This window comes from Lissotriton helveticus, chromosome 8 (genome assembly GCF_964261635.1).
Source record: "Lissotriton helveticus chromosome 8, aLisHel1.1, whole genome shotgun sequence".
NCBI classification, from domain to species: Eukaryota; Metazoa; Chordata; class Amphibia; order Caudata; family Salamandridae; genus Lissotriton; species Lissotriton helveticus.
The window spans coordinates 375,027,993-375,050,523 of record NC_136069.1 but is presented as its reverse complement, the minus strand read 5'-3'; positions in this window follow the sequence as shown (position 1 = coordinate 375,050,523).

Here is a 22,531-nt window from a genome sequence, read left to right as displayed (position 1 = left end):
ATTGCGGCGGATGCTGCTTCAAGCAGCACCCGCCGCAATGTTAAAAGTGCATGTTTAACATTTACATGCACAAAGTGGCAGGCACCGCGCGGTGCCTGCCGCTTTGTGCATGTAAATACTGGGGGGTACCATAGGTACCCCCCATGTGCACCTCCCACCCGCCTACACCCTGGGGGCCCGCAACGGGCCCCCACAATCAAAAGTACACATGCTTTTCCACAGCGGAAAAAACGCAGCGGAAAAGCATGTTTACAAATGCTTCCTAATTTGGCTGGCGGTGTCTGATAGGCACTGCCAGCCAAATGAGAGCTTTTCCGCCGCGGTTGTAAGCCGACCGCGGCGGAAAAGCAGCGGACAGAAACCAAGACCCACCAGCCATCGTAATGCGGCGGTGGGTCTTTGGTGACTCTGCAGAGGATTTTCCGCCTCCTCCGGGCCGGAGGTGGCTTCCGCCGGCCCGGAGGAGGCGGAAAATCCTCCATCATAATGAGGCCCAAAGTCCGCTGTGCTATAAACGTTTGGTGACCATCTGTTCTATAGTTTTCCCATGTAAATCATGTTATTAGCGACTGAAAATGAGTTTGGAACTCTCCTTATAACTTTTAACCCGCTGGCCAATCTGGACCAAATTTGACACCGCCTTGCAAATTTCTCACCACATTCTCTCCCACAAGTTTGGCCCATATTCGTCAAAAAATCCCAAAATCGGATTTCCAAATGAGTTAGATGTCACATTTACCCACAGAGTGATGATTGCGCCTCATTAATTTGGGCGCTCTCGAGGACAATGACTTCGGTATTATTTCATAGTTCTGCAGAATCATTAGTTCAGTTCAATAGAAATTTTATTCGATCGTTTACAACAATAAAAGTATACAAGTGGGCAACATACCATTCAATAAAACAAGTATATAAGACTTATAAAATGATCTATACACATTCTTAAAACCAACAATCCTCAAGTCTTTTAAAAAAATTCTACAATTTCTAAAACACACAATTTCATTTTAAACTCATAAAACATCGTATATTTCTCACCACATAATTTTACCCTTTCCTGGCTCATTCTCCTTGTACGCTTATCGCCAAGACCTCTCGATGCTCATTACATTTAAGGAACTCTTTAACTTTTTTTTTATATATTTCCCAATGGCGCAGGCTATGTCTAAATTAATCATTACCATTAAAAGGTTTACTGCTTGCGTCCTATTTTTAATATCATACGTTTGAAAAATTGGACATGTAAACTCTCTTCCAATTACTAAAACCTTCTTGTAATCCAATAATACATGTATGATAGCACATGTTGTTCCTAAAGTGCAGGTACATTTTCTTTTATTGTTTATCATAGAACTTTTTACCCCTTTAGTCCCATAGCATGGGTTTACCCCGATTCTTAACCTTAGAACTTCTCGCCTTAATGGGCAACTAGGTAGCCTGTCAATATAGGGAAAGTGTTGTTCCTTGTGCCACGCTATGGCCATATGGAGAACTGAGCTTGTCCTCAAGAGGGAATCTTGGTCCTGTGCTCGAGAGGTTTCTTTCCCCAGCATCCTAAGCTCCCTCTTATCGATCTTGAATTGAAGAGACTGGTTGCAGAGCTTAAGCTTTAACATACAACACCCTTTGTTGACGGTGGCTCTGATCTCTTTTTCCCAAGTTAGCTCACTATTTACAATTTCGTTTCTGCACCTGTAGGAAGGTAGATCCCTGACTATGGTTGCCCCCAACTTTTTGCCTGGTGTTTTGCTGGTTTTCTGACTTAGTTGACCTGGGACCCTGCTATTCAGGGCCCCAGGCCTACTGCTCTCTCCGTAAAATGGATTCCATGTACCTTAGGTGCATATCTAAATTGGATACTGAGTCACCTTATCAGTCCCTGTACAGTGTACCTTAGGTACCCAGGGCATAGGTGTACCCAGGGCCTACCAGGGGCTGCAGCATGTATTATGCCACCCCTGGCTGGCCATCCAAATCTGACACAACTGGCTGCTTGACAGCTGGGGCAGGGTGGTGTAATCACCCTTTGCTTTAGATATAGTATACCTATATCTAACCCTAAAAATGGACACACAGATCTCCTATCAGTCACTCCTATGGCAGGCCTTAACAATCCTGAAGGCAGAGTGCTTGGAATCATGTGAGATGGTGCTCTGGCATGAGCTAAGCCTGTCTGCGGCTTTCGGGATCCATCCCTTAGCCGTTTCCACGATATCGCATACCATATACTCTTAAGTGCATTGTAATCCTCGCGGTTATATGCCAACTCTGGTATCGCTTTATCAAAACATGTCGAGTAAGGTGTCATACGAATTGGAATACTAACCCCTCGCCAATTCTGGCGACGGGGTTAGCATTCCACCCTTCTAGAGGGACACGACATGTATGTAACCCCTAACCCCGGTTAAAGTCAGACATAGCCTCAGCTCCACAAAATGGATGCTGCCACCGAGACACAAGTCTGCCCTCCTGCTGCTGGGAGTCCTCCCAGAGCAGGAGGCAAGGACAAAGGGTTTCCTGACAGGGGCGGTGCCAGCACCGTCCCAGACAGGGTTTTGTGTATTCCAGGTAGGCAGGGCTACAGAGGAAGGTGACTGCAAGTGGCACCCCGGTGCTCACTGTGCATAGGCCGGCTGAAACCAGTTCCAGGGGCACTCCAGCCCCTGGCCTGGGGAAAGCCCGCCAAGGAAGTGGGTGTAACCACCCCCCTCCTGGTCCCACCCCTAGGGCAGGACTTAGTCGCGTGCCAGCCCCTTTTTACAGGATAAAGGTAGGAACTGGCCCCCTTCCAAATCAGATCATCTTTGAATCCTGAAACTACTTTCCACGAAAGGAACTCAAGACTTCTTCCTAAGATTTCTCCCTTGTGACTAAGGAGTAGTCACCCTGCATCCGCAGGCACCATCTTAAGAACACTGCGGTCTGCTGCAAGTCTCTCCTCCGGATCAAGACTGCCCAGCTCGACGAGAACCGGCTTCCCTGGCACCTCTGACCTCTACCTGCATCATCAGTCACGCTGAGATTCGTGGGTGTGACGAGACCTCGAGGGACCGGCCATCTTCAAGACTGCACGACTTCTTTCCAGCAAGCCCGCCGAGTAATTTCCTGGTGAGTGCTTTGGGGTCTGAGAAGCCCCGACCCTGAGCAGCTCCAGCACCGAAGTGCAGCCTCCCAGCATCTCCACGATCTGCGTGGGGCCCTTCTGCTTTTTGCTGCTCACCGCGTTGTTTGGCTACTAGCCCGCTGGCTTGTGGCCTTCTGAACGACGCCCGACGACATTTCTGCTGCTGGTCTGGTTGCTCCAGGCTGGCCCTTGCTCCCTTCCAAAAGAGGAGCACCCCGGACCCTCCTGGTCCACTCAAGACGCCATTTTGAGTCCACCGCGTGGGCTTGAATTAGCCAAGGCTTGTTGCCCAATCCTGGGTAACTTCGACGCCGACAGCTTCATCCATCGTGGGACAGCTCGCCTCTCCATCCTGGTCGCCGACAACGCCTCCTGGTCCGTGAGATCTGCAGAGCCAGCGTCGCCCACTCACCTAGTCGAGGTGACTTCGCCCGGTGCCATCCTGGTGCCCACTTAATCACTGGCTAGTGATTCAAGAACTTGGTCCCCTCTGCTTTCAGGTTTCTTCTTCCTCGATCCAGGCTTGGATCCAACGAACTTTCCTTCACTGGTCGCCTGCCAGCAACTTCCTTCTTCCAGGCTCCTGGTCCGGCAACGAGATCCCCGACGTCTTTTCAGACCTATGCAGCTGCAGCCCCTGGGCTAGGTAACTTCGGCACTTCGGTGTCCCAGCATAGCCTCACTATCCTAGGGTCAGGATCCACTGTCGTTTTCTTCCTACCAGGTCGGGTTCGCCCGTGAACACTAACTTTGCCTTTACTAGCTTCCATAGACTTTGTCCCGCATCCCGCGTGAGAGTGCACACTCTGCACCCGAGTCCCCTAGGCCTCCTAGAAGTAATCTAACGATTCTATAGTCAAGTCCTAGCGATTCCAAAGCCTATTAGTACTGTACTTACCTGCTAGTAATTTCGCATTCCACTTTTAGAATATATGGTTTTTCGTGCCCCTCGGGCATTTGTGTATAACGTGCTAACTTAAGTATTTTCGTAAGAGTTTTGTTGTGTGCCTAGCACCCTGTCCTCATAAAGAGTACAGGGTTGTTGTGATTCTAATAAATACACTGTTTATTTTCATAACACTTGTGTGGTGTCCTTTCACTGGGTGTTCAAGGGGTAATGTGATGGTAAAACAGCTGGCTTAACACGCCCTCTAGAGTCTTAGCCTTAGACTGCTCGTATCCATGCTACTAGGATAGCTGGTCTATAAGGTTGACTTACAACCAATCATCAATAAGGGTTGTTTGGACTGATATATAGTGATCACTAGAATAGTGAGCACTGCACATCAGGCCAACTTCTCACATTGGTGAGCAGCGGTTGGGATTTGAGCTTGCTGTTGTTTTACCACACATGCCCTAAGAATATCTTGTGAAAGATCACATGAGTACTAAAGGTACATATAACTTAGCTTAGAATACTCTGAGTTCTACTGAACCAGCTGTTGTAGCTCCTAGGGCCTAGCACGCCCTAAACTACAACTCTAGCAAGGGATCAGTAGGCAAACATATAGTGTAGGTAAGTGCACCACTTACACCTCACTAGAAAAGCATGTCTACCCAGGGAGATTCTACTGAGACTCCCCTGGTCAGTGTTGACCCTCCACAGGTCACTTCAAGATATGCAGCTCTCAGTTTCCAGGAGATGAGACAAATCTGTGTCTCCAGAAAACTGAAGCAGGGGTCTAACCCCACCATTCCCTTTCTGATAGGTCTCTTAGAGACATATGATGCCAGAAAGCTTTCTCAGTTACATGAGAACATGCCAGCCTTAGAGGGAACCTCTGGGGATCCAGACCTCCCCAACACTGCTACTGCAGTTGAGGAGGAGGAGGATCAGGAGGAACTCTCTGGGGATGAGGTAGACAAAGGTCTTGAGGTAGTCAGAAGGCTAACCAGGACCAACTTAGACTTACTTGGGCTAGGATCTGGGGGACCCCAGTACTAACCCGAAGTGGGCCTAACCTTGGAGTTAGGAGAGATAGATCTCTTTCTAGGGACTCCAATAGATCTCTGCACTCTAATGCCTCTTCTCAGGGGAGAAGGAATCCTCCACAGAGGAGATTTACTTCCCCTCAGAGAAAAGAGCATGAAGCTAGAATGAGACAAGCTGAACTGAGGATTGAAAGGGAAGAATTTGCCCTGGCCAAAGAGAAGCTTGCCTTTGCTAGAGAGCAGCAGATGAGTGGGCTAGCTCCCACTGGTGGCAGCAATCTCCCAAGAGATAGAGAGAAGGGTTTAGATACTAAACAGCTGACTAAAATAGTGCCCCCCTTTAAGCAAGGGGATGACATCCAGAAATGGATGGCTGCTCTGGAGAGGGCCTGCACTGTGCAGTGCATTCCCCAGAGTCAGTGGGCAGCTATACTGTGGCTCTCCTTTGATGGCAAAGGTAGAGATAAGCTCCTCACTACTAGAGTTGAGGATGCTAACAATTACCAGGTCCTGAAAAATGCACTGGTTGATGGGTTTGGTTTAACCACTGAGCAGTACAGGTTGCTGTTCAGAGACACCCAGAAAACTCAGTCTCAGGACTGGTCTGACTTTGTTGATTGTGCCACTAAGGCTTTGGAAGGCTGGCTACTGGGTAGCAAGGTTACTGACTTCACAGGATTATATAATCTTATTATGAGAGAGCAAGTCTTAAATAATTGTCAGAACCAGTTATTACACCAGCACCTGGTAGACTCTGATCTGACCTCTCCACAAGAATTGGGTAAGAGGGCAGACAAATGGGTCAGAACCAGGATTAGGCCCAAGAACCAAGGTGGTGACCAGAAAAAGGAATCAACCAAGCCTCAAGAGAAGGGTGGGAATAAATCTACAGATCAAACCACATCAGGGCCCCAAAAATCCTCTGAGGGGGGTGGGTCCCAGAATCCTTCCAACAACCAGAAGAAACCTTATTGTTATCCCTGTAAACAGGTGGGTCATTTAAAAACTGACAGCAGTTGCCCAAAGAATAACAATAAGGAAAACATACCCCCAAGTAACATTCCCAAACCTCCTGTTACTACTAGTAGTAATCCCCCAGGTGGTGGGAGTGCCCCCAAGAATTTGGGTGCATTTACTTTGGGAGTTCCTGGGGACTCTGGCCTAACCAGGTCCCCAAACTTAGATACTCTTGTCTGTGAGACTGGCATGGGGTTTGCCAACTTCACAACTTGTCCCAACACTTTGGGCAAGTACAGACAGGAGCCCCTCATCAATGGTATAAAAGTTGAGGCCTATAGAGACACAGGGGCTAGCATCACTATGGTGACTGAGAGTCTAGTCCCCTCAAGGCAACTTTTACCTGGTGCCACATACCAGGTGACCAATATTGATGGAGTACAGAGAGATCATCCCATGGCAGTGGTCAATCTCAGCTGGGGAGGTGTCACTGGCCACAAGAGAGTGGCAGTGTCACCAAACTTGCCTGTAGATTGCCTACTGGGGAATGATTTAGAGCTCTCAGCCTGGGCTGAAGTTGAGCAAGAAACCCATTCTAAAATGGTAAACACCCATGGTAAGGTTAGTGGGGCAGTGATAGCCACAGCCCCAGTCCAAGATGTCCTCCCTGAACAGGTCAGGAGGGTTGTGCCAGTCACAACCCAATCTCAGACAACTTCCTTCCCAGAACAGGTTGTCAAGGCTGTCATGGTAACAGCCCACACCCAAACTGAGCCCCCTCCTGAAAAGGTTGGGAGAGTTGTGATGGCCACAGCTCAAACTCAGACAGATGATAGTGTTGTGAAGCCTGAAACTATGGATCACTCCACTCAGACAGAGAGCATTGAGGAGGAAGAGAAATCTCCCTCCCACCAGACTTTAGGAAAAGATCAGCCTCCCCAGGGAACTGATCTGACCCCTTGTGAAGAAACTGCCACAGAGGTAGTCAGGCCTAGCCTGGCAGAACCCCTGATGTCAGTGGACCCTTCCAAGATGGGACCCAGTCTGGAGCAGGTAACCTGCCCCTCTCTACCCTGCCTCAGTCAGCCCAGGGCTGTAGAGGTCAGGGAGGCCAGTGTTGGACCCCAAAGGGCCCCCTGTCCAAAAGAATTCCCCAATCAGCAGATTAAGGGCCCTGAAGCTAGTAATCCTAGCCAAGTGAAAATAACACATACTCCTGAGGGATCCCCCTTAAAATTAGTTAGGGACCTCCCACAGATGGACACTGTTGGGCACAGCCAAACTTGGGACCTGAGGGCCCCAAACCTGACCTGTCCCTCCAGTAAGCCAAACAGAGGGACCCAACCTCCAGCTGTAGGTAGCCAGAGGTTGACCCTGAGAGCCCAAAACAACTCAGTCTTGGAAAGAAAGGCCTCTATGGTGGAAAGTGATTGGAGGAAGCTGAGCCCAAAATTAGTGGAGCCTCACTTCAGTACTCCATTTCAGCACCAGCCTTTTACTTTGCCAAAACACACCACAGGTAGAGATTCCCTATGGTGGAGACCCTCAGACACCCTTAGGGTGAGGGATTGCTTAGTGGACCATGAGATAGGGGGTAACCATGCCAGTGCTGGTCCTTCCTTATATGGCCACTCAGGCAATATAGGCTTACCTGGCAAGGCTAGCCTTATCTCCTTTCGTTTGGGGGGGGGGGGTTATGTAGGAAGGTAGATCCCTGACTATGGTTGCCCCCAACTTTTTGCCTGGTGTTTTGCTGGTTTTCTGACTTAGTTGACCTGGGACCCTGCTATTCAGGGCCCCAGGCCTACTGCTCTCTCTGTAAAATGGATTCCATGTACCTTAGGTACATATCTAAATTGGATACTGAGTCACCTTATCAGTCCCTGTACAGTGTACCTTAGGTACCCAGGGCATAGGTGTACCCAGGGCCTACCAGGGGCTGCAGCATGTATTATGCCACCCCTGGCTGGCCATCCAAATCTGACACAACTGGCTGCTTGACAGCTGGGGCAGGGTGGTGTAATCACCCTTTGCTTTAGATATAGTATACCTATATCTAACCCTAAAAATGGACACACAGATCTCCTATCAGTCACTCCTATGGCAGGCCTTAACAATCCTGAAGGCAGAGTGCTTGGAATCGTGTGAGATGGTGCTCTGGCATGAGCTAAGCCTGTCTGCGGCTTTCGGGATCCATCCCTTAGCCGTTTCCACGATATCGCATACCATATACCCTTAAGTGCATTGTAATCCTCGCGGTTATATGCCAACTCTGGTATCGCTTTATCAAAACATGTCGAGTAAGGTGTCATACGAATTGGAATACTAACCCCTCGCCAATTCTGGCGACGGGGTTAGCATTCCACCCTTCTAGAGGGACACGACATGTATGTAACCCCTAACCCCGGTTAAAGTCAGACATAGCCTCAGCTCCACAAAATGGATGCTGCCACCGAGACACAAGTCTGCCCTCCTGCTGCTGGGAGTCCTCCCAGAGCAGGAGGCAAGGACAAAGGGTTTCCTGCCAGGGGCGGTGCCAGCACCGTCCCAGACAGGGTTTTGTGTAGTCCAGGTAGGCAGGGCTACAGAGGAAGGTGACTGCAAGTGGCACCCCGGTGCTCACTGTGCATAGGCCGGCTGAAACCAGTTCCAGGGGCACTCCAGCCCCTGGCCTGGGGAAAGCCCGCCAAGGAAGTGGGTGTAACCACCCCCCTCCTGGTCCCACCCCTAGGGCAGGACTTAGTCGCGTGCCAGCCCCTTTTTACAGGATAAAGGTAGGAACTGGCCCCCTTCCAAATCAGATCATCTTTGAATCCTGAAACTACTTTCCACGAAAGGAACTCAAGACTTCTTCCTAAGATTTCTCCCTTGTGACTAAGGAGTAGTCACCCTGCATCCGCAGGCACCATCTTAAGAACACTGCGGTCTGCTGCAAGTCTCTCCTCCGGATCAAGACTGCCCAGCTCGACGAGAACCGGCTTCCCTGGCACCTCTGACCACTACCTGCATCATCAGTCACGCTGAGATTCGTGGGTGTGACGAGACCTCGAGGGACCGGCCATCTTCAAGACTGCACGACTTCTTTCCAGCAAGCCCGCCGAGTAATTTCCTGGTGAGTGCTTTGGGGTCCGAGAAGCCCCGACCCTGAGCAGCTCCAGCACCGAAGTGCAGCCTCCCAGCATCTCCACGATCTGCGTGGGGCCCTTCTGCTTTTTGCTGCTCACCGCGTTGTTTGGCTACTAGCCCGCTGGCTTGTGGCCTTCTGAACGACGCCCGACGACATTTCTGCTGCTGGTCTGGTTGCTCCAGGCTGGCCCTTGCTCCCTTCCAAAAGAGGAGCACCCCGGACCCTCCTGGTCCACTCAAGACGCCATTTTGAGTCCACCGCGTGGGCTTGAATTAGCCAAGGCTTGTTGCCCAATCCTGGGTAACTTTGACGCCGACAGCTTCATCCATCGTGGGACAGCTCGCCTCTCCATCCTGGTCGCCGACAACGCCTCCTGGTCCGTGAGATCTGCAGAGCCAGCGTCGCCCACTCACCTAGTCGAGGTGACTTCGCCCGGTGCCATCCTGGTGCCCACTTAATCACTGGCTAGTGATTCAAGAACTTGGTCCCCTCTGCTTTCAGGTTTCTTCTTCCTCGATCCAGGCTTGGATCCAACTAACTTTCCTTCACTGGTCGCCTGCCAGCAACTTCCTTCTTCCAGGCTCCTGGTCCGGCAACGAGATCCCCGACGTCTTTTCAGACCTATGCAGCTGCAGCCCCTGGGCTAGGTAACTTCGGCACTTCGGTGTCCCAGCATAGCCTCACTATCCTAGGGTCAGGATCCACTGTCGTTTTCTTCCTACCAGGTCGGGTTCGCCCGTGAACACTAACTTTGCCTTTACTAGCTTCCATAGACTTTGTCCCGCATCCCGCGTGAGAGTGCACACTCTGCACCCGAGTCCCCTAGGCCTCCTAGAAGTAATCTAACGATTCTATAGTCAAGTCCTAGCGATTCCAAAGCCTATTAGTACTGTATTTACCTGCTAGTAATTTCGCATTCCACTTTTAGAATATATGGTTTTTCGTGCCCCTCGGGCATTTGTGTATAACATGCTAACTTAAGTATTTTCGTAAGAGTTTTGTTGTGTGCCTAGCACCCTGTCCTCATAAAGAGTACAGGGTTGTTGTGATTCTAATAAATACACTGTTTATTTTCATAACACTTGTGTGGTGTCCTTTCACTGGGTGTTCAAGGGGTAATGTGATGGTAAAACAGCTGGCTTAACACGCCCTCTAGAGTCTTAGCCTTAGACTGCTCGTATCCATGCTACTAGGATAGCTGGTCTATAAGGTTGACTTACAACCAATCATCAATAAGGGTTGTTTGGACTGATATATAGTGATCACTAGAATAGTGAGCACTGCACATCAGGCCAACTTCTCACAGCACCATTGTGAGATTTTATAATCATCCTGATCCCAAACGCTGCCAAAAGCATAGTAATGCCGGCAAGCTGTTATACCCCATGAGGTGATTCCCAATTCTAGTCTCACTGCCTGTACCATTGACGATTTAGGCAGAGAGAATAGATTTTTCAAACTATTTCCCTCCTTCACTTCCCACCCATTTTTGCCACTCAAATACAGTACCTCTGCGCCATACAAAAACTGGGGTGTTACCATTGCTGAGTAAGCTTTTAAAACCAGTCTATCGGACATTTGACCATACACACTATTAAATCTTTTTAATCCCTTCACTGAAGATGATGTCCTCAATTTTAGTGCGTCAAGATGGGTATGCCATTGCAGGTTTCTCTCGAACCACATCCCCAAGTATCTGTATTCTGTTACTTTTTCCAGCTTCTCGGTACCCAGATACCAAGAAAACCCTGTTTTTTTTTTACTGAAACATAAGATCTTAGTCTTCTCCATGTTAACAACGAGCAGCATCATTAAATCTGTTTTCTTTCTGCTTTATCAATCGGTAGGTTTGTTTTCTCTTCTGTCTGTCATCCAATCTCTCAATCCATTTCTCCTGATTCCCTTTAGTAGCAACGAGAAGGTCTCCAGGAAGGTAAGAAATGTGGCTGCTAGGATAATAAAATAGGCTTTAAAATCACAACCCTTAACTCTCTTTATTATTTAGACTCCAGTGCCTCCTGTGTGCGATAGGGTCAAATTCAAAGTTTGTTATCATTACCTTCCATTAAAGTTCCCTATTATCAACATACATTTGCAATACACAAGTGGAGTGGTTCAACGTAGCTTTTTCAAAACTGTAAAACCAGTTTAATCTTGACATCAAAACTTTCCAAACCTTGTTCAGCGACAACATCCAATTTAGCTAATTTTCCTTAAGTGTTGCCTTCCTTTCTTTTTTTTCATTTCGATTGTACCTTGAGTTGGGTCAGTGATGTATGTAGTTGCATGCTTGATACATCCTGCAAAAAATACTATAGTGATGATGAATGTATGTATAAATATTTAGGACACAACTGTGTTGCTCTTGCACCATGCAATGTGGTGCAGCAGCGAGGCAACCTAAAAATTAGATTTATGAAACCACGCAAGGCCACCTTGAGTAGCCCTGAGTGGCTTCATAAATCTAGACTAATGCAACGCAGTCCAAATAGGTGTGTTACATTAATCTGCACATGGGAGGCATTTCCAAGGGTGCTGCGTGAGTGTTCCCATGCAACATCCATGAATTTTGACCAATTCCCAGATTTTCCAGAAGTAGTAAACCTGGGAATGTACCAGAAACCTAAGTCTCCCAGTTGAGGCATAACAAGGAGAAATATCCTTCTTTCTCCTCGTTTGTTCCTTTTGCTATGTGTGCTGCATTCAGCAGCACACAGGGAATGAAGTAAACACCTCAGGGGACTGTTTTTGGTGCAGGACGGTGCCCCTTCCTGCACAAAAACAATGCTGTTTACAATGCAGTCATCCTTGCACCATGGTGCAAGTGTGCCTGCATTGGTGCTAGGTTGACAAAAGGGCACTAGTGCTGGGGAAAAGGCAGGAATGTGCCATATTGACTTAAATATGGCACATTCCTGCTCCTTTCCTTTCACAGAGTGCAGCACAGCAAATTTACTTGCTGCACTGCGTGAATTGGCAATAAATATGGCCCGAGTGTTAAAACGAATACAAACAAAAAGAGCCCACGGGTCCTACTAGTAAGTCTGCTGAGCGTGTGGAAACTGCTTACCATGCTCAGGGGGATGCCTTATAAAGGGTGGTTCCCCTCACACACCAAAGGTGTCATGCTTCTTCATAGGCGTACCTCCTCGTGTCAAGAGCCTAGTCGTGATGCAGGCTACAACCCCCTGACTACAAGGGAGGAGCTCATGGATGTTTTTGTAGAAGAGGATGGTCCTAGAACCCTAAGTGAGCGTGGTGTGTTTAAGGTGAGGTGCAGTGCTTTAGTGAAAACTGCCTACAAGGTTAGCTTAGGCAAACGTTATTCTACTACCCTGTGACAGGATTAAAAACAAATAGCTTGTAATGTAGCTGCCGACATTAGAGATAGCTGCATCTGGAAACGATCTACATGTTTCGGCCAGTAGACCTATAAAAGTGTTGCAGCCTTCGTCAGGATCAATTCAAAGCTACTGCAAAAGGGATAAGTCTGTGTAACAACAAATGTAAATGAAAAAACAATGGACACCGGTATGAGATACTACACCAGTTGTCCTATTGTTCGGTAGATTCGTCGGTGGAACCTGTGGTGAAACAAACAAATTGTGTTCCATACCACTCACAATGTGAGAAAGAGCATGTTGTGCTTTTATGTTCTCGTATGCGTGTGCGTATTTTGGATGTCGTTATCCCTACATATCTCAACCCGCAAGGACATGTAATGAGATAGATAACCCTCTCACTGTTACAGTATGTGTGGTGTCTTAACTCACATGGTCTCCCTGTGCCAATGTCAATAGTCTTGGTGGTGGACTAGGCTCTTGACGCGATGAGGCACCTCTATGATGAAGCATGACACCTTTGGTGTGTGAGGGGAACTGTCCTTTAACCCCTTGCGTGCTGTGCACATTCCCCCACGGTGCGGGCGAATTAGTGAGTGGGCGGGGTTCGGATGACCCCCCTGACCATCCTCCGCACAAGCCCACCATGACGTCGGATGGCCGGAGGCCGTCCGATGCATGCAGGGGGTTAAAAGGGATCCCGAGCATGGTAAGCAGTTTCCAAATGCTCAGCAGACTTACCAGTAGGACCCATGGGCTCTTTTCGTGTGTTTTGATTATGATTTAGTGGGGAGACAGCCCACATAAGCCCTTTAGATCTCCTTGTAGCCCTCTACGTGTGAATTCTGACTGTTAAAACTCCAAAGCGGTGTACCCAGTGGTAATATCCCCCAGGAACTCACTCTTAGCGGAAGTATGAGCCATACCATCTCTCCTGTCGTCCAGGAAATAATGAGTATCTCCCGTCTTACACATATACTAGATCACACCTCCCACTGATGTCTAAGCACAATGTTACTGCATTAACTTGAATTAATTTCACTGTACGTTCTTTGCTGTTGTTACCTCCCCTGTATTTAGTTACCTCTCCAGTTTATTATAAAGTGCGCTATTACCACATGACACAGAAGCACTATATAAAACAAATGAATAAAATCATAAAATGAACTAAATGTTTGAGGTTGTTAACTCTTATGGATAAAAAATATATTAATCATTAATGATTTTGACCGTAGTTAACAAAACGCCCCAAAATGTTTCAAAGAAAATCTTTAGACACCTTGGAAAGTGCCTGTAAACTGTCATTAAGATTCCCTGGAGATGAAGTTATATGGAAAATATATTGAATAAAGTGCCTGCTCTGTTCTTTTTTGTTTTCTTGAACTTTACCTGTTTGTGTGCATTATATTTTGGTGTGCTACGTAGGTTGCAGCACCTCTGGCAATCTAAATCCCGGCCTTAATTGGGTCTGACTACACCTGCTGCTGCTAGTTGGTCACCAGCCCTGTGTCTTGACCATTTGATATCAACCAATGGAAAGCACATTAATTGGGTTATGTGCTGCTTTGTTTGAACTCTTTTACATTACGTGTTAACAATAGCGGCTCGCACAGGTAAGGGAGGTGGGGCGGGGGCTGGTGGAAGTCGACAGATGACGGGATAAATAATATTAAATAAATACATAAATAAAACCTTTGCGCTCGCCGAATCTAGTGCAAGGTAAGTGGTTTTAGTAATCTAATATTACTTATCCCATCCTCTGTCGACTTCCACCACCCCTCGCCCGCCCGCTGCTCTTACCTATTAGGGTTTTTAAATCCCTTGCTTGCTGCCCCTGAACTTGATTGGGGCTAATTTTTGCCACTGATATCAATGCATAGCGACACACTAGTTGTACCTTCCATTAGCTACCTGAAAAGTATTCTGCCCAATGGAGCACAGAGCTAATTAAATTAACTGTCTACTCCTTTGTTTGCACTTTACCTACTCATATTCCTGATTTTGAGGGAACCATTTTGGTACCAGTACCTCTCACAACATACCTACTGGACTTATATGAAGCTGACTTCACTGCAGCAGCGAGGAAGGAATAGGAAGGTAACTAGGCAAATCTGACTGGTTCTAGCTACTAGAAATATGATTGCCTCTGTTAAGCAACATTGTTCGACCTGTCAGCCTTTTGGTTGTCTTCATCTAAACTTTTTTCCTTCACCCCTCCTGTTTTTCTGAATTTGTGTTTGTTGGCTTTAGGACTCTGTTCACTTTTATCACTACTAAACAGTGCTTCAGTGCTTGTGCTCACTCCCTGAGGCATGGTGAATTTAGCTAACACCTGATTGACATATTTAATTTACTTATGAGTCCCTAGTACAGTGGTATACCAAGTACCCCGACTGGTAAATTAAATGCTACAAGTGGGTCTGGTCCTCTCTGGACGGGCATTTATTCCCACTTGTGGTTTACTCTCGCATCGTATTGAAAACAAGTGCCAATAGATGCATCACTAGTAAAGATCCTCTGAATTATTACTATACTAGTCTCTTACACCAGAATATAGGTTATACTCACTCAATTCCTTTATTTTTAGAAATTGATGGTATTGTTATATGGGCGTTTATTTGGATTTCTCCCAAAGCCGCCTCAATGTTTGCATTGAAGAATATATGACGTTACAACGCAAACAATTCCAACAAATTTTTTTACAACGCAATTTTTACATCGCAACTATCATTACATTGCATGTTTTTACAACGCATACCATTACAATGATTTTTTTAAAACTACCATTACAACTTATTCCATTACAACGCATACCATTACAACGCATAATACTTTTAGTGCAACAGGAGGGTAAGTGTTGGATAGTGTAGGGGTAAAAATTACTATTCCCACTCCAGTAAGTGCAACAGTAGGGTAAGTGTTGGGTAGTGTAGGGGTAAAAATGACTATTCCCACTCCAGTGAGTGCAAAAGTAGGGTAAGTGTTGGATAGTGTAGGGGTAAAATGAATTATTTCCACTCCAGTGAGTGTAGCAGTAGGATAAGTGTTGGATAGTGTAGGGGTAAATCCCCATTACTTACCTTAAAATGCATTGTAATGGCATGCATTGTAATGGTATGCGTCGTAATGACATGCATTGTAGTGACATGCGTTGTAAAGCATGCGTTGAAATGGCATGCGATGTAAATGCAGTTGCGTTGTAAAAGCAGTGCGATGTAATGGCTGCTTTGTAATGGATGTTTCCCGCATACAATGGTGCCCTACTTTGTAGGTATACCTGCCCTTATATTTTTCAATCCTTCACACGTGCATGGGACTGCAATCACACTCTTACCAGTCACCTTGATGCTATGGATTATTGACCGGTGCGTTACTAGTAATTATTTGTTGCCAGGGCACAAGATAGCATGTTGCACTTGTCTCACGGTTCATGCATGATTGTTTTTTGATCCTTTGCTTCCACTGCGTCAAGAGAAATTTTCACAGTACTTAATTCTCTAGGTGCATGGCCCTAATATACACATCTTACAAACAAAAAAGATTTCTTCATTCTCATTCCCATTCCTTCCTTTTTTCTCCTTGTTTATTTTAGGTGCTTCATCTTCATATGATACTCATGAACAGACACTAATTGTGTTGCAAAAGCCTGTTGCTTAATTACAGATGGTTGATAAATCCGGTGCTTCTTGTAATATATCAATTGATACCATGACAGGCAACTGATCCTCAGTCCTGATAATGATCACATATTTTTATGGGATCTAAACGTTGTCAACATACGCACTGACCCATTGCACTATGCTTTGTAGTATTTTTGTTTTGGGTGCAGCAGTGTTTTGCTTTTAATAGGAAGTGACCTAAAGGTGTTATATTAATTTTGGTCACTGTTTGCTTGCCTTTATATGTCTATATGTTTTTTATTGTCAGTTTTTAACACCTGGTTTTCTGTGTATTATTGTTTATTTGTTCATTGTTTGTTTGCTCTCTTGATCTTTGGTTTTTGGAATTATTACAGCTTGGGTCATTCAAATTTTTGTTCTAATTGTAGTTATAAAATTGAAAACTCTGATCATTGAATCTATTTATGGAACACATTTTTGTATCCAGAACGACTGTATTTCATTTTTGTTGAGAGGCCATTGTCTCTAGAATTACCCAAGTGCACTTGATCCATTATGATCTTTGGGTTTCCCTTGTTTGCATCTACTAGTGGACCTGCAGCATTTATTGTGCTACTCACTTAACTTTTTCGCCACGGCGCGAGTTCGTCCAAGGCGCGGGCGGGGATAGGGGGATAGACGTTGCACTCCCTTACTCATGATGGCTCAACGCCATCATGACTCACGGGCGGCGTGTGCTCATGACGGCGTCGAGCCGTCATGATCCCGCCCACTTACTAATTCGCCCGCACAGGCGGGGAATTAGTGCCGCGTAGACAGAGCGTGGGAGGGCGGCAGTTGCATGATGGCTCCACGCCATCATGAGCACACGCCACCTGTGGCTCATGACGGCGTGGAGCCGTCACGAGCATGGAAATGGTTAAGTACTCACTTAAAATATGTCCCAAGCCTGCCATGGCAGCCTGTTGGCAGTTTGAAACCACCAATTCGACTTGGCAAAATACCTCCCTTGCCAATTCATAAACCCCCTTTTTATTATATATATATATGTCACCCCTGGACAAAGGCACTTTCTTTTTTAATTTTTTTAAAAAAATTTTATTAAATGTTTTTATTTGTCAGAACCAGTAAAGACAGAAGTCCAAATACAATAATACTGTACAGTAAACAAACACTTTCATATATGATACATTCTCATACCGAAAAAGAGAGAAAAATAAAAAAGAAAACGAGAAGGGTTGTAGAATTAATAAAAATGAATAAGATGGGAGAGAAGATGAGAAAAAGGGCAGAAATTAAATAAGAGAAAACAAATTACAATGGTTTGTTATCACACTGAACAAAGCCCCCTCCTCCAGTTAGTGATGGGTTGCCAGATCGCCTTGCCGCGCATTGCAGATTTTAGCCCTCTAGTGGCATAGATGGCACTTTCCTGGTTAAAGACACCAAGAAGGCGGGCTAACCACATTTGAAATTTCGGTGGATCTGAGTCTTTCCACCGTGCTGCTAGTATTACCCTGAGATCTGCCGAACCTATAAAAAGCATGGCCTCTTCGTCCCTATTCAGGCTAAGTGTATTATCAGATCCTAGCAGATATAGAGTGGGGGAGTCGGGTATTTTATGTCCAAACACTTCTTCCCAAAATTCACAGATAATTTTTTTTAAAAGTGTTAGTTGGTCACAGTCATTGAACATGTGTATTAATGTTGAGGGGTCTTTACGACATCAAGGGCAGTGATCGTTCTCTCTTTTGCCCCAGGCATATAGTTTAGCCGGGGTAAAATATAAACTATATATGGTTTTATACGTCTGGGTTTTTAAACTAGCTGTCAAAAGCAGATATGATGATAGACAAAGACTCATGTCAATATCAACGTTTGGATTGTATAGTTTGTCTGCCCAGACAGTTTCTGTATGTTCTAAGTCATCTTGTAGCTTATCCAGCAGTTGGCCATAAATTGTGCCTATTCTTGTAGTTTTTTTAGCTATAGTATCGATAATTTCAATTCTCCCCAAGTTGATGTTGGGGGGCTTATGTTTAAGCATAGTGCGAATCTGTATAAATTTGAGGTAGTGCCCATTTCGAAGGCGAAATTTTTGTTGTGGATCTGCAAAGGTAGAGGCCTGGTTCGCCCCCAAAAAGTCACCTATTGAGGTAATGCCTACAGATTGCCATTTCTTTGAGAAAGTGTTGTTCCCTAGCTCGGGAAATAGGTTAGAGTGCCATAAGGGAGAATATCTATTAAACTTTGGAATATGCACATATTTCGCTGTTCTTAGCCAAATTTTCCAAGCGCTGGTGATGACTTTGAATTTATTCTTTTTATAATAGCTTCTCTCCACTTGCCTCAGATAGAGACCTTCAGCTTTTTCACCTAGGGATAGCTCGTAGATGGATGGGAGAGGTGCAGCCTCGAGAGTCTCTGGACTAGGATTGGCTTAAAGAAGCGGGGCCATATGTTGGAGAAATGACGCCCAGAGGTAAAACAGAATGTTTGGAACTGCTAATCCTCCTTTGTTCTGAGGTAGCGACAGAAGCTTCAAGGATCTTCTAATTTTACCCTGTTGCCACATAAATTTAGACATAAAAGAATCTAGTATGTTGAGGTCCTTCTCCTCAGGAATCAAAGGAATAGCTCGAAACAAATAAAGCACCCTAGGAAGGATATTCATATTTAAAAAATTTCCTCTGCCGATTATAGATAGCTGTAAGCTATTTACCCGGTCTAAGTCTTTCTTTATAGTGTTTAGTAACGGCTCATAGTTGAGTTTGGGGATTTGTGTGACATCGGGGCTTATGCTGACACCTAGGTATGTAGTATTATCGGTTTTCCTACGGTCGTTTCAAAGCAAGTGCAATAAATCACACACCAATTTGATTTGGCAAAATAAACCCCATAGCAATCCATAAATTCAATTTTTATTACATGAGTCACCCCTGGACAAAAGCACTTTCAAAAAGTAAGTAAAATAAATACAGTTATAAAAATGAAAAAACAACCCAAAGAGGTAAACTTAAAACTACCCCCCCCAAACTTAAGTAAACCAATATTTTTTACATGTAACTAAAACAAACATTTTTCCATTGACAGAACAGAGAAGCCTCCTCATCCAAATCTTGGATACATCAATGAGAAATAGAAAAAAATCAACTATAACTTAAAGCAACAACACATATATAAAAGTAAAATGTTAAACGTACAAAATCGTGTTTAAATTATGTGAGAAAACAAAATAAAATTTTTTAACACAATAATTAATTCTAAATTGATGCTACTTTCAGATCAAAATGTCAGAATGAGCCACATACATCACATGGCAGAAAGGAAAACAATTGCTTTCATTTATGGGATACAAATGCAGCAAGGAAAGCACAAGCACTGAGAATGTTAATTGGAGATGTACTAAATATTATGCAAATGCTTGTTATGGGAGGAATACATGAAAAACAATATTGTAATTAACCTCAGGGAACACAACTATCTCCCAAATGTAATAGAAATTCAAGAAAGGTGTGTATAAACAGATTTAAAAGAGGCAAGCACAAGTTCCCAAGAGCCCACTACTAAAATTGTAAAAGACATACTCCGTAAAGTATCTGAATATATTACAGGTTAGCTACGGGCAAACCCTACTTTTAAACAACAAATATCACATACTAGAAAACCACAAGTCAAACCCACACTGGCCCTAGAAGATACCAAAGCATACAAATTCCAGAACACCTAACAACTACACATAACCTAAAACCCTTCTTCCTACATGACAACCATGATTATAGAAGAATAATTATATTTGCAACTGAAAATAATCACCTAATATTAGATCAATGTGAAACGTGGATGATGGACAGAACTTTAAAAATTTCCCTCCACCATTTAAAAAGACATACATCATAAATGGTACATTACATAACACTATCATATCTCTCATTTATGCACTCCTGCCTAACAGTGGAACATACTATGAACATTTAAACCACATCAAAGTACAAACTAACAATGACACGCCACACAAAATTATAATATACTTTGACCAGGGAATGATACAAACAATACTTAAACTATAAGGCCATACAAGGCTGCTACTACCACTTTAACCAATTATTTAGAGACATCTGAAAAATCTGCCAGTTTCCCTTTGAAATTAAAAAGCTAATAACTCTGGCATATGTACCTGAAGCATAGCTAACCACTGCAACATGCTAATAAAATCCTAATTTTAAGAAAGAAATTAACTCTAATGGACTACTTCGAAGACACTTGGGTTGGCAGACTGGTGGTGTCACAAACCCCAACCCAATTTCCAGATATCATGGTGGAATATCAGCACCATGGCTCAAGAAGCCGAACCAACAATGCAGTGGAATGATGCCACAACGCCTTCCCAGCCACACTAGGAAGAACGCAACCAACACTCTAAAATTCATAGAAGCCATGCAAAAAGAAGAAAGCTACCAACAACTAAGGATAGAACAGCCAGTAAACCGAATCAAACCTAAAATAACTAAACAAACCAGGAAGATGTATGAAATGCTACAATTCAACGTCAGACTCTGTCAATAACAAGGGAGTTCACTGCCTAGAAATGCCAGCTTAACCACTAATATAAACCACCTACCTACCATTATACAAACAACTAAAATAGGCCAAAAATCCACCATAACATAAACTATTTTAAATTAATATAATCATACAGACCACATCCTGCCTTGACGTTGCCACCCCCTGTGGTAAACATCAACTTACCTTTTGTGAGTTTGTTTAAGTTTGTGTTTTGTATTTGGGATTTGCTGAACGTCTTATTGTCTGGTGTGTGTGGGGAGAAATGTTTGGGTTTTTGGTTGTTTGTATTATGTAAATTGCACTTTGCATCTCAGGTACGCTACTCAGTCTTCCTTGACATGGCACCTTCCGTTACATATATGCATTCTACATGACATACCCTAGTTGCCCCAGGAAGGTGGTAGACGTCCCCTTCTTAACATGGAATATCCATGGCATTAATAATCCTCATAACCGCAAACATGTCCTCTTTTACTTAACTCACCATGGAGTGAAGATTGCTTTTCTTCAAGAAACTCATTTACCGCCTAGAGAATCCCAGACATTTACTGCCACATGGGGCGCACATCACGACTTCTCCTGTTATAGTTCTTACTCCCTGGGAGTCTGTACTCTTATGCTTAAAAGCATACCCTTCTCCCTTCATGGCCGCCTTGCGGACCCTGATAGACAATTCCTGCTACTCACTGGCACCCTTGCACATAAATGTGTGCTTTTAGTCAGTGTGTATGAGCCCAAAATTGATACCCTTGAATTCTTTCATACCCTTCATCCCCACATGGGCCGCTCAGATGCTGATTTAGAAATGATCGGTGGTGATTTAAATATGGCACTGAATCCTGACTTTGACTCCACCAGCACTCACCCGGAAAGTAAACCCCACGCTTGAGGAGTTCTTCATGTGTCATTGACACGTACACCCTACGTGCACCCGATACCCAACTACCCCTGGTCACACTTTCATTCCACTCTTCATGACATTTGGACAAGACTTGATTACTGGCTACTCTCTGCCACCATCTTACTCTGGACCACTGAGATAGAGATTCTTCCTTACACTCTATCGGACCATAACCCGGTCCTTTTCTCACTGCAGGTCCTCTACAGTGGCAGATCTGAGCGCTTTTGGAAATTCCCTAGTGATGCCCCACTTGAGCAGGTTTTCCATGCTGAACTCCTAGCCTTGGTCACTGAATATTTTTGACTCAAACTCTGGTACAATGTCCACTCAGGCTAACCTCTGGGAGGCTTTCAAAGTGTATATTCGTGGATGTATGTATCCAAACACGTGGGCATTTTGCAAGATATCCGTTCCCAATTGCGCTTACTCAAGGCTGAATTACATGACATTGATCAAGCTGCCACCAAGCAGGAGGCACCCTTCAACTTTATCACTGCTTAACTCTACTGACTGAATTTCAGGACTTGGCTGATAGGGAGGTCTCATATATGGGAAAGCACGCAGTGGCAAGACATTATGCTTAGAGGGAATGCCTAGGCCACACTTTAGTGCAGCTGCTGTGCCCTTACCGCTGTAGCTGCTATATTACTGAGCTCCCTCCAGACTCGGGGCACCCTATTGTTAATAATGAGGGCATATAGCAGAATTTCAATTATATTATACACATCACACAGGCGGGATGCTGAACCAGAGATCTCACCCTACCTGGTGGAGATTGCCATGGTATTTACAGATGGTCAGTGCTGTTTGCTCATTGAGCAAATTGCTAGTGAAGGAATCATCCTGGCAATCAATCCCTTGGACGGATCTAAGGCCCCCGGACTTGATGGTCTAACGGGCGGCTTTTATAAAGCATTCAAACAACTGGCTCCACATCTACTGGCCATGTATACTTAATCTTTA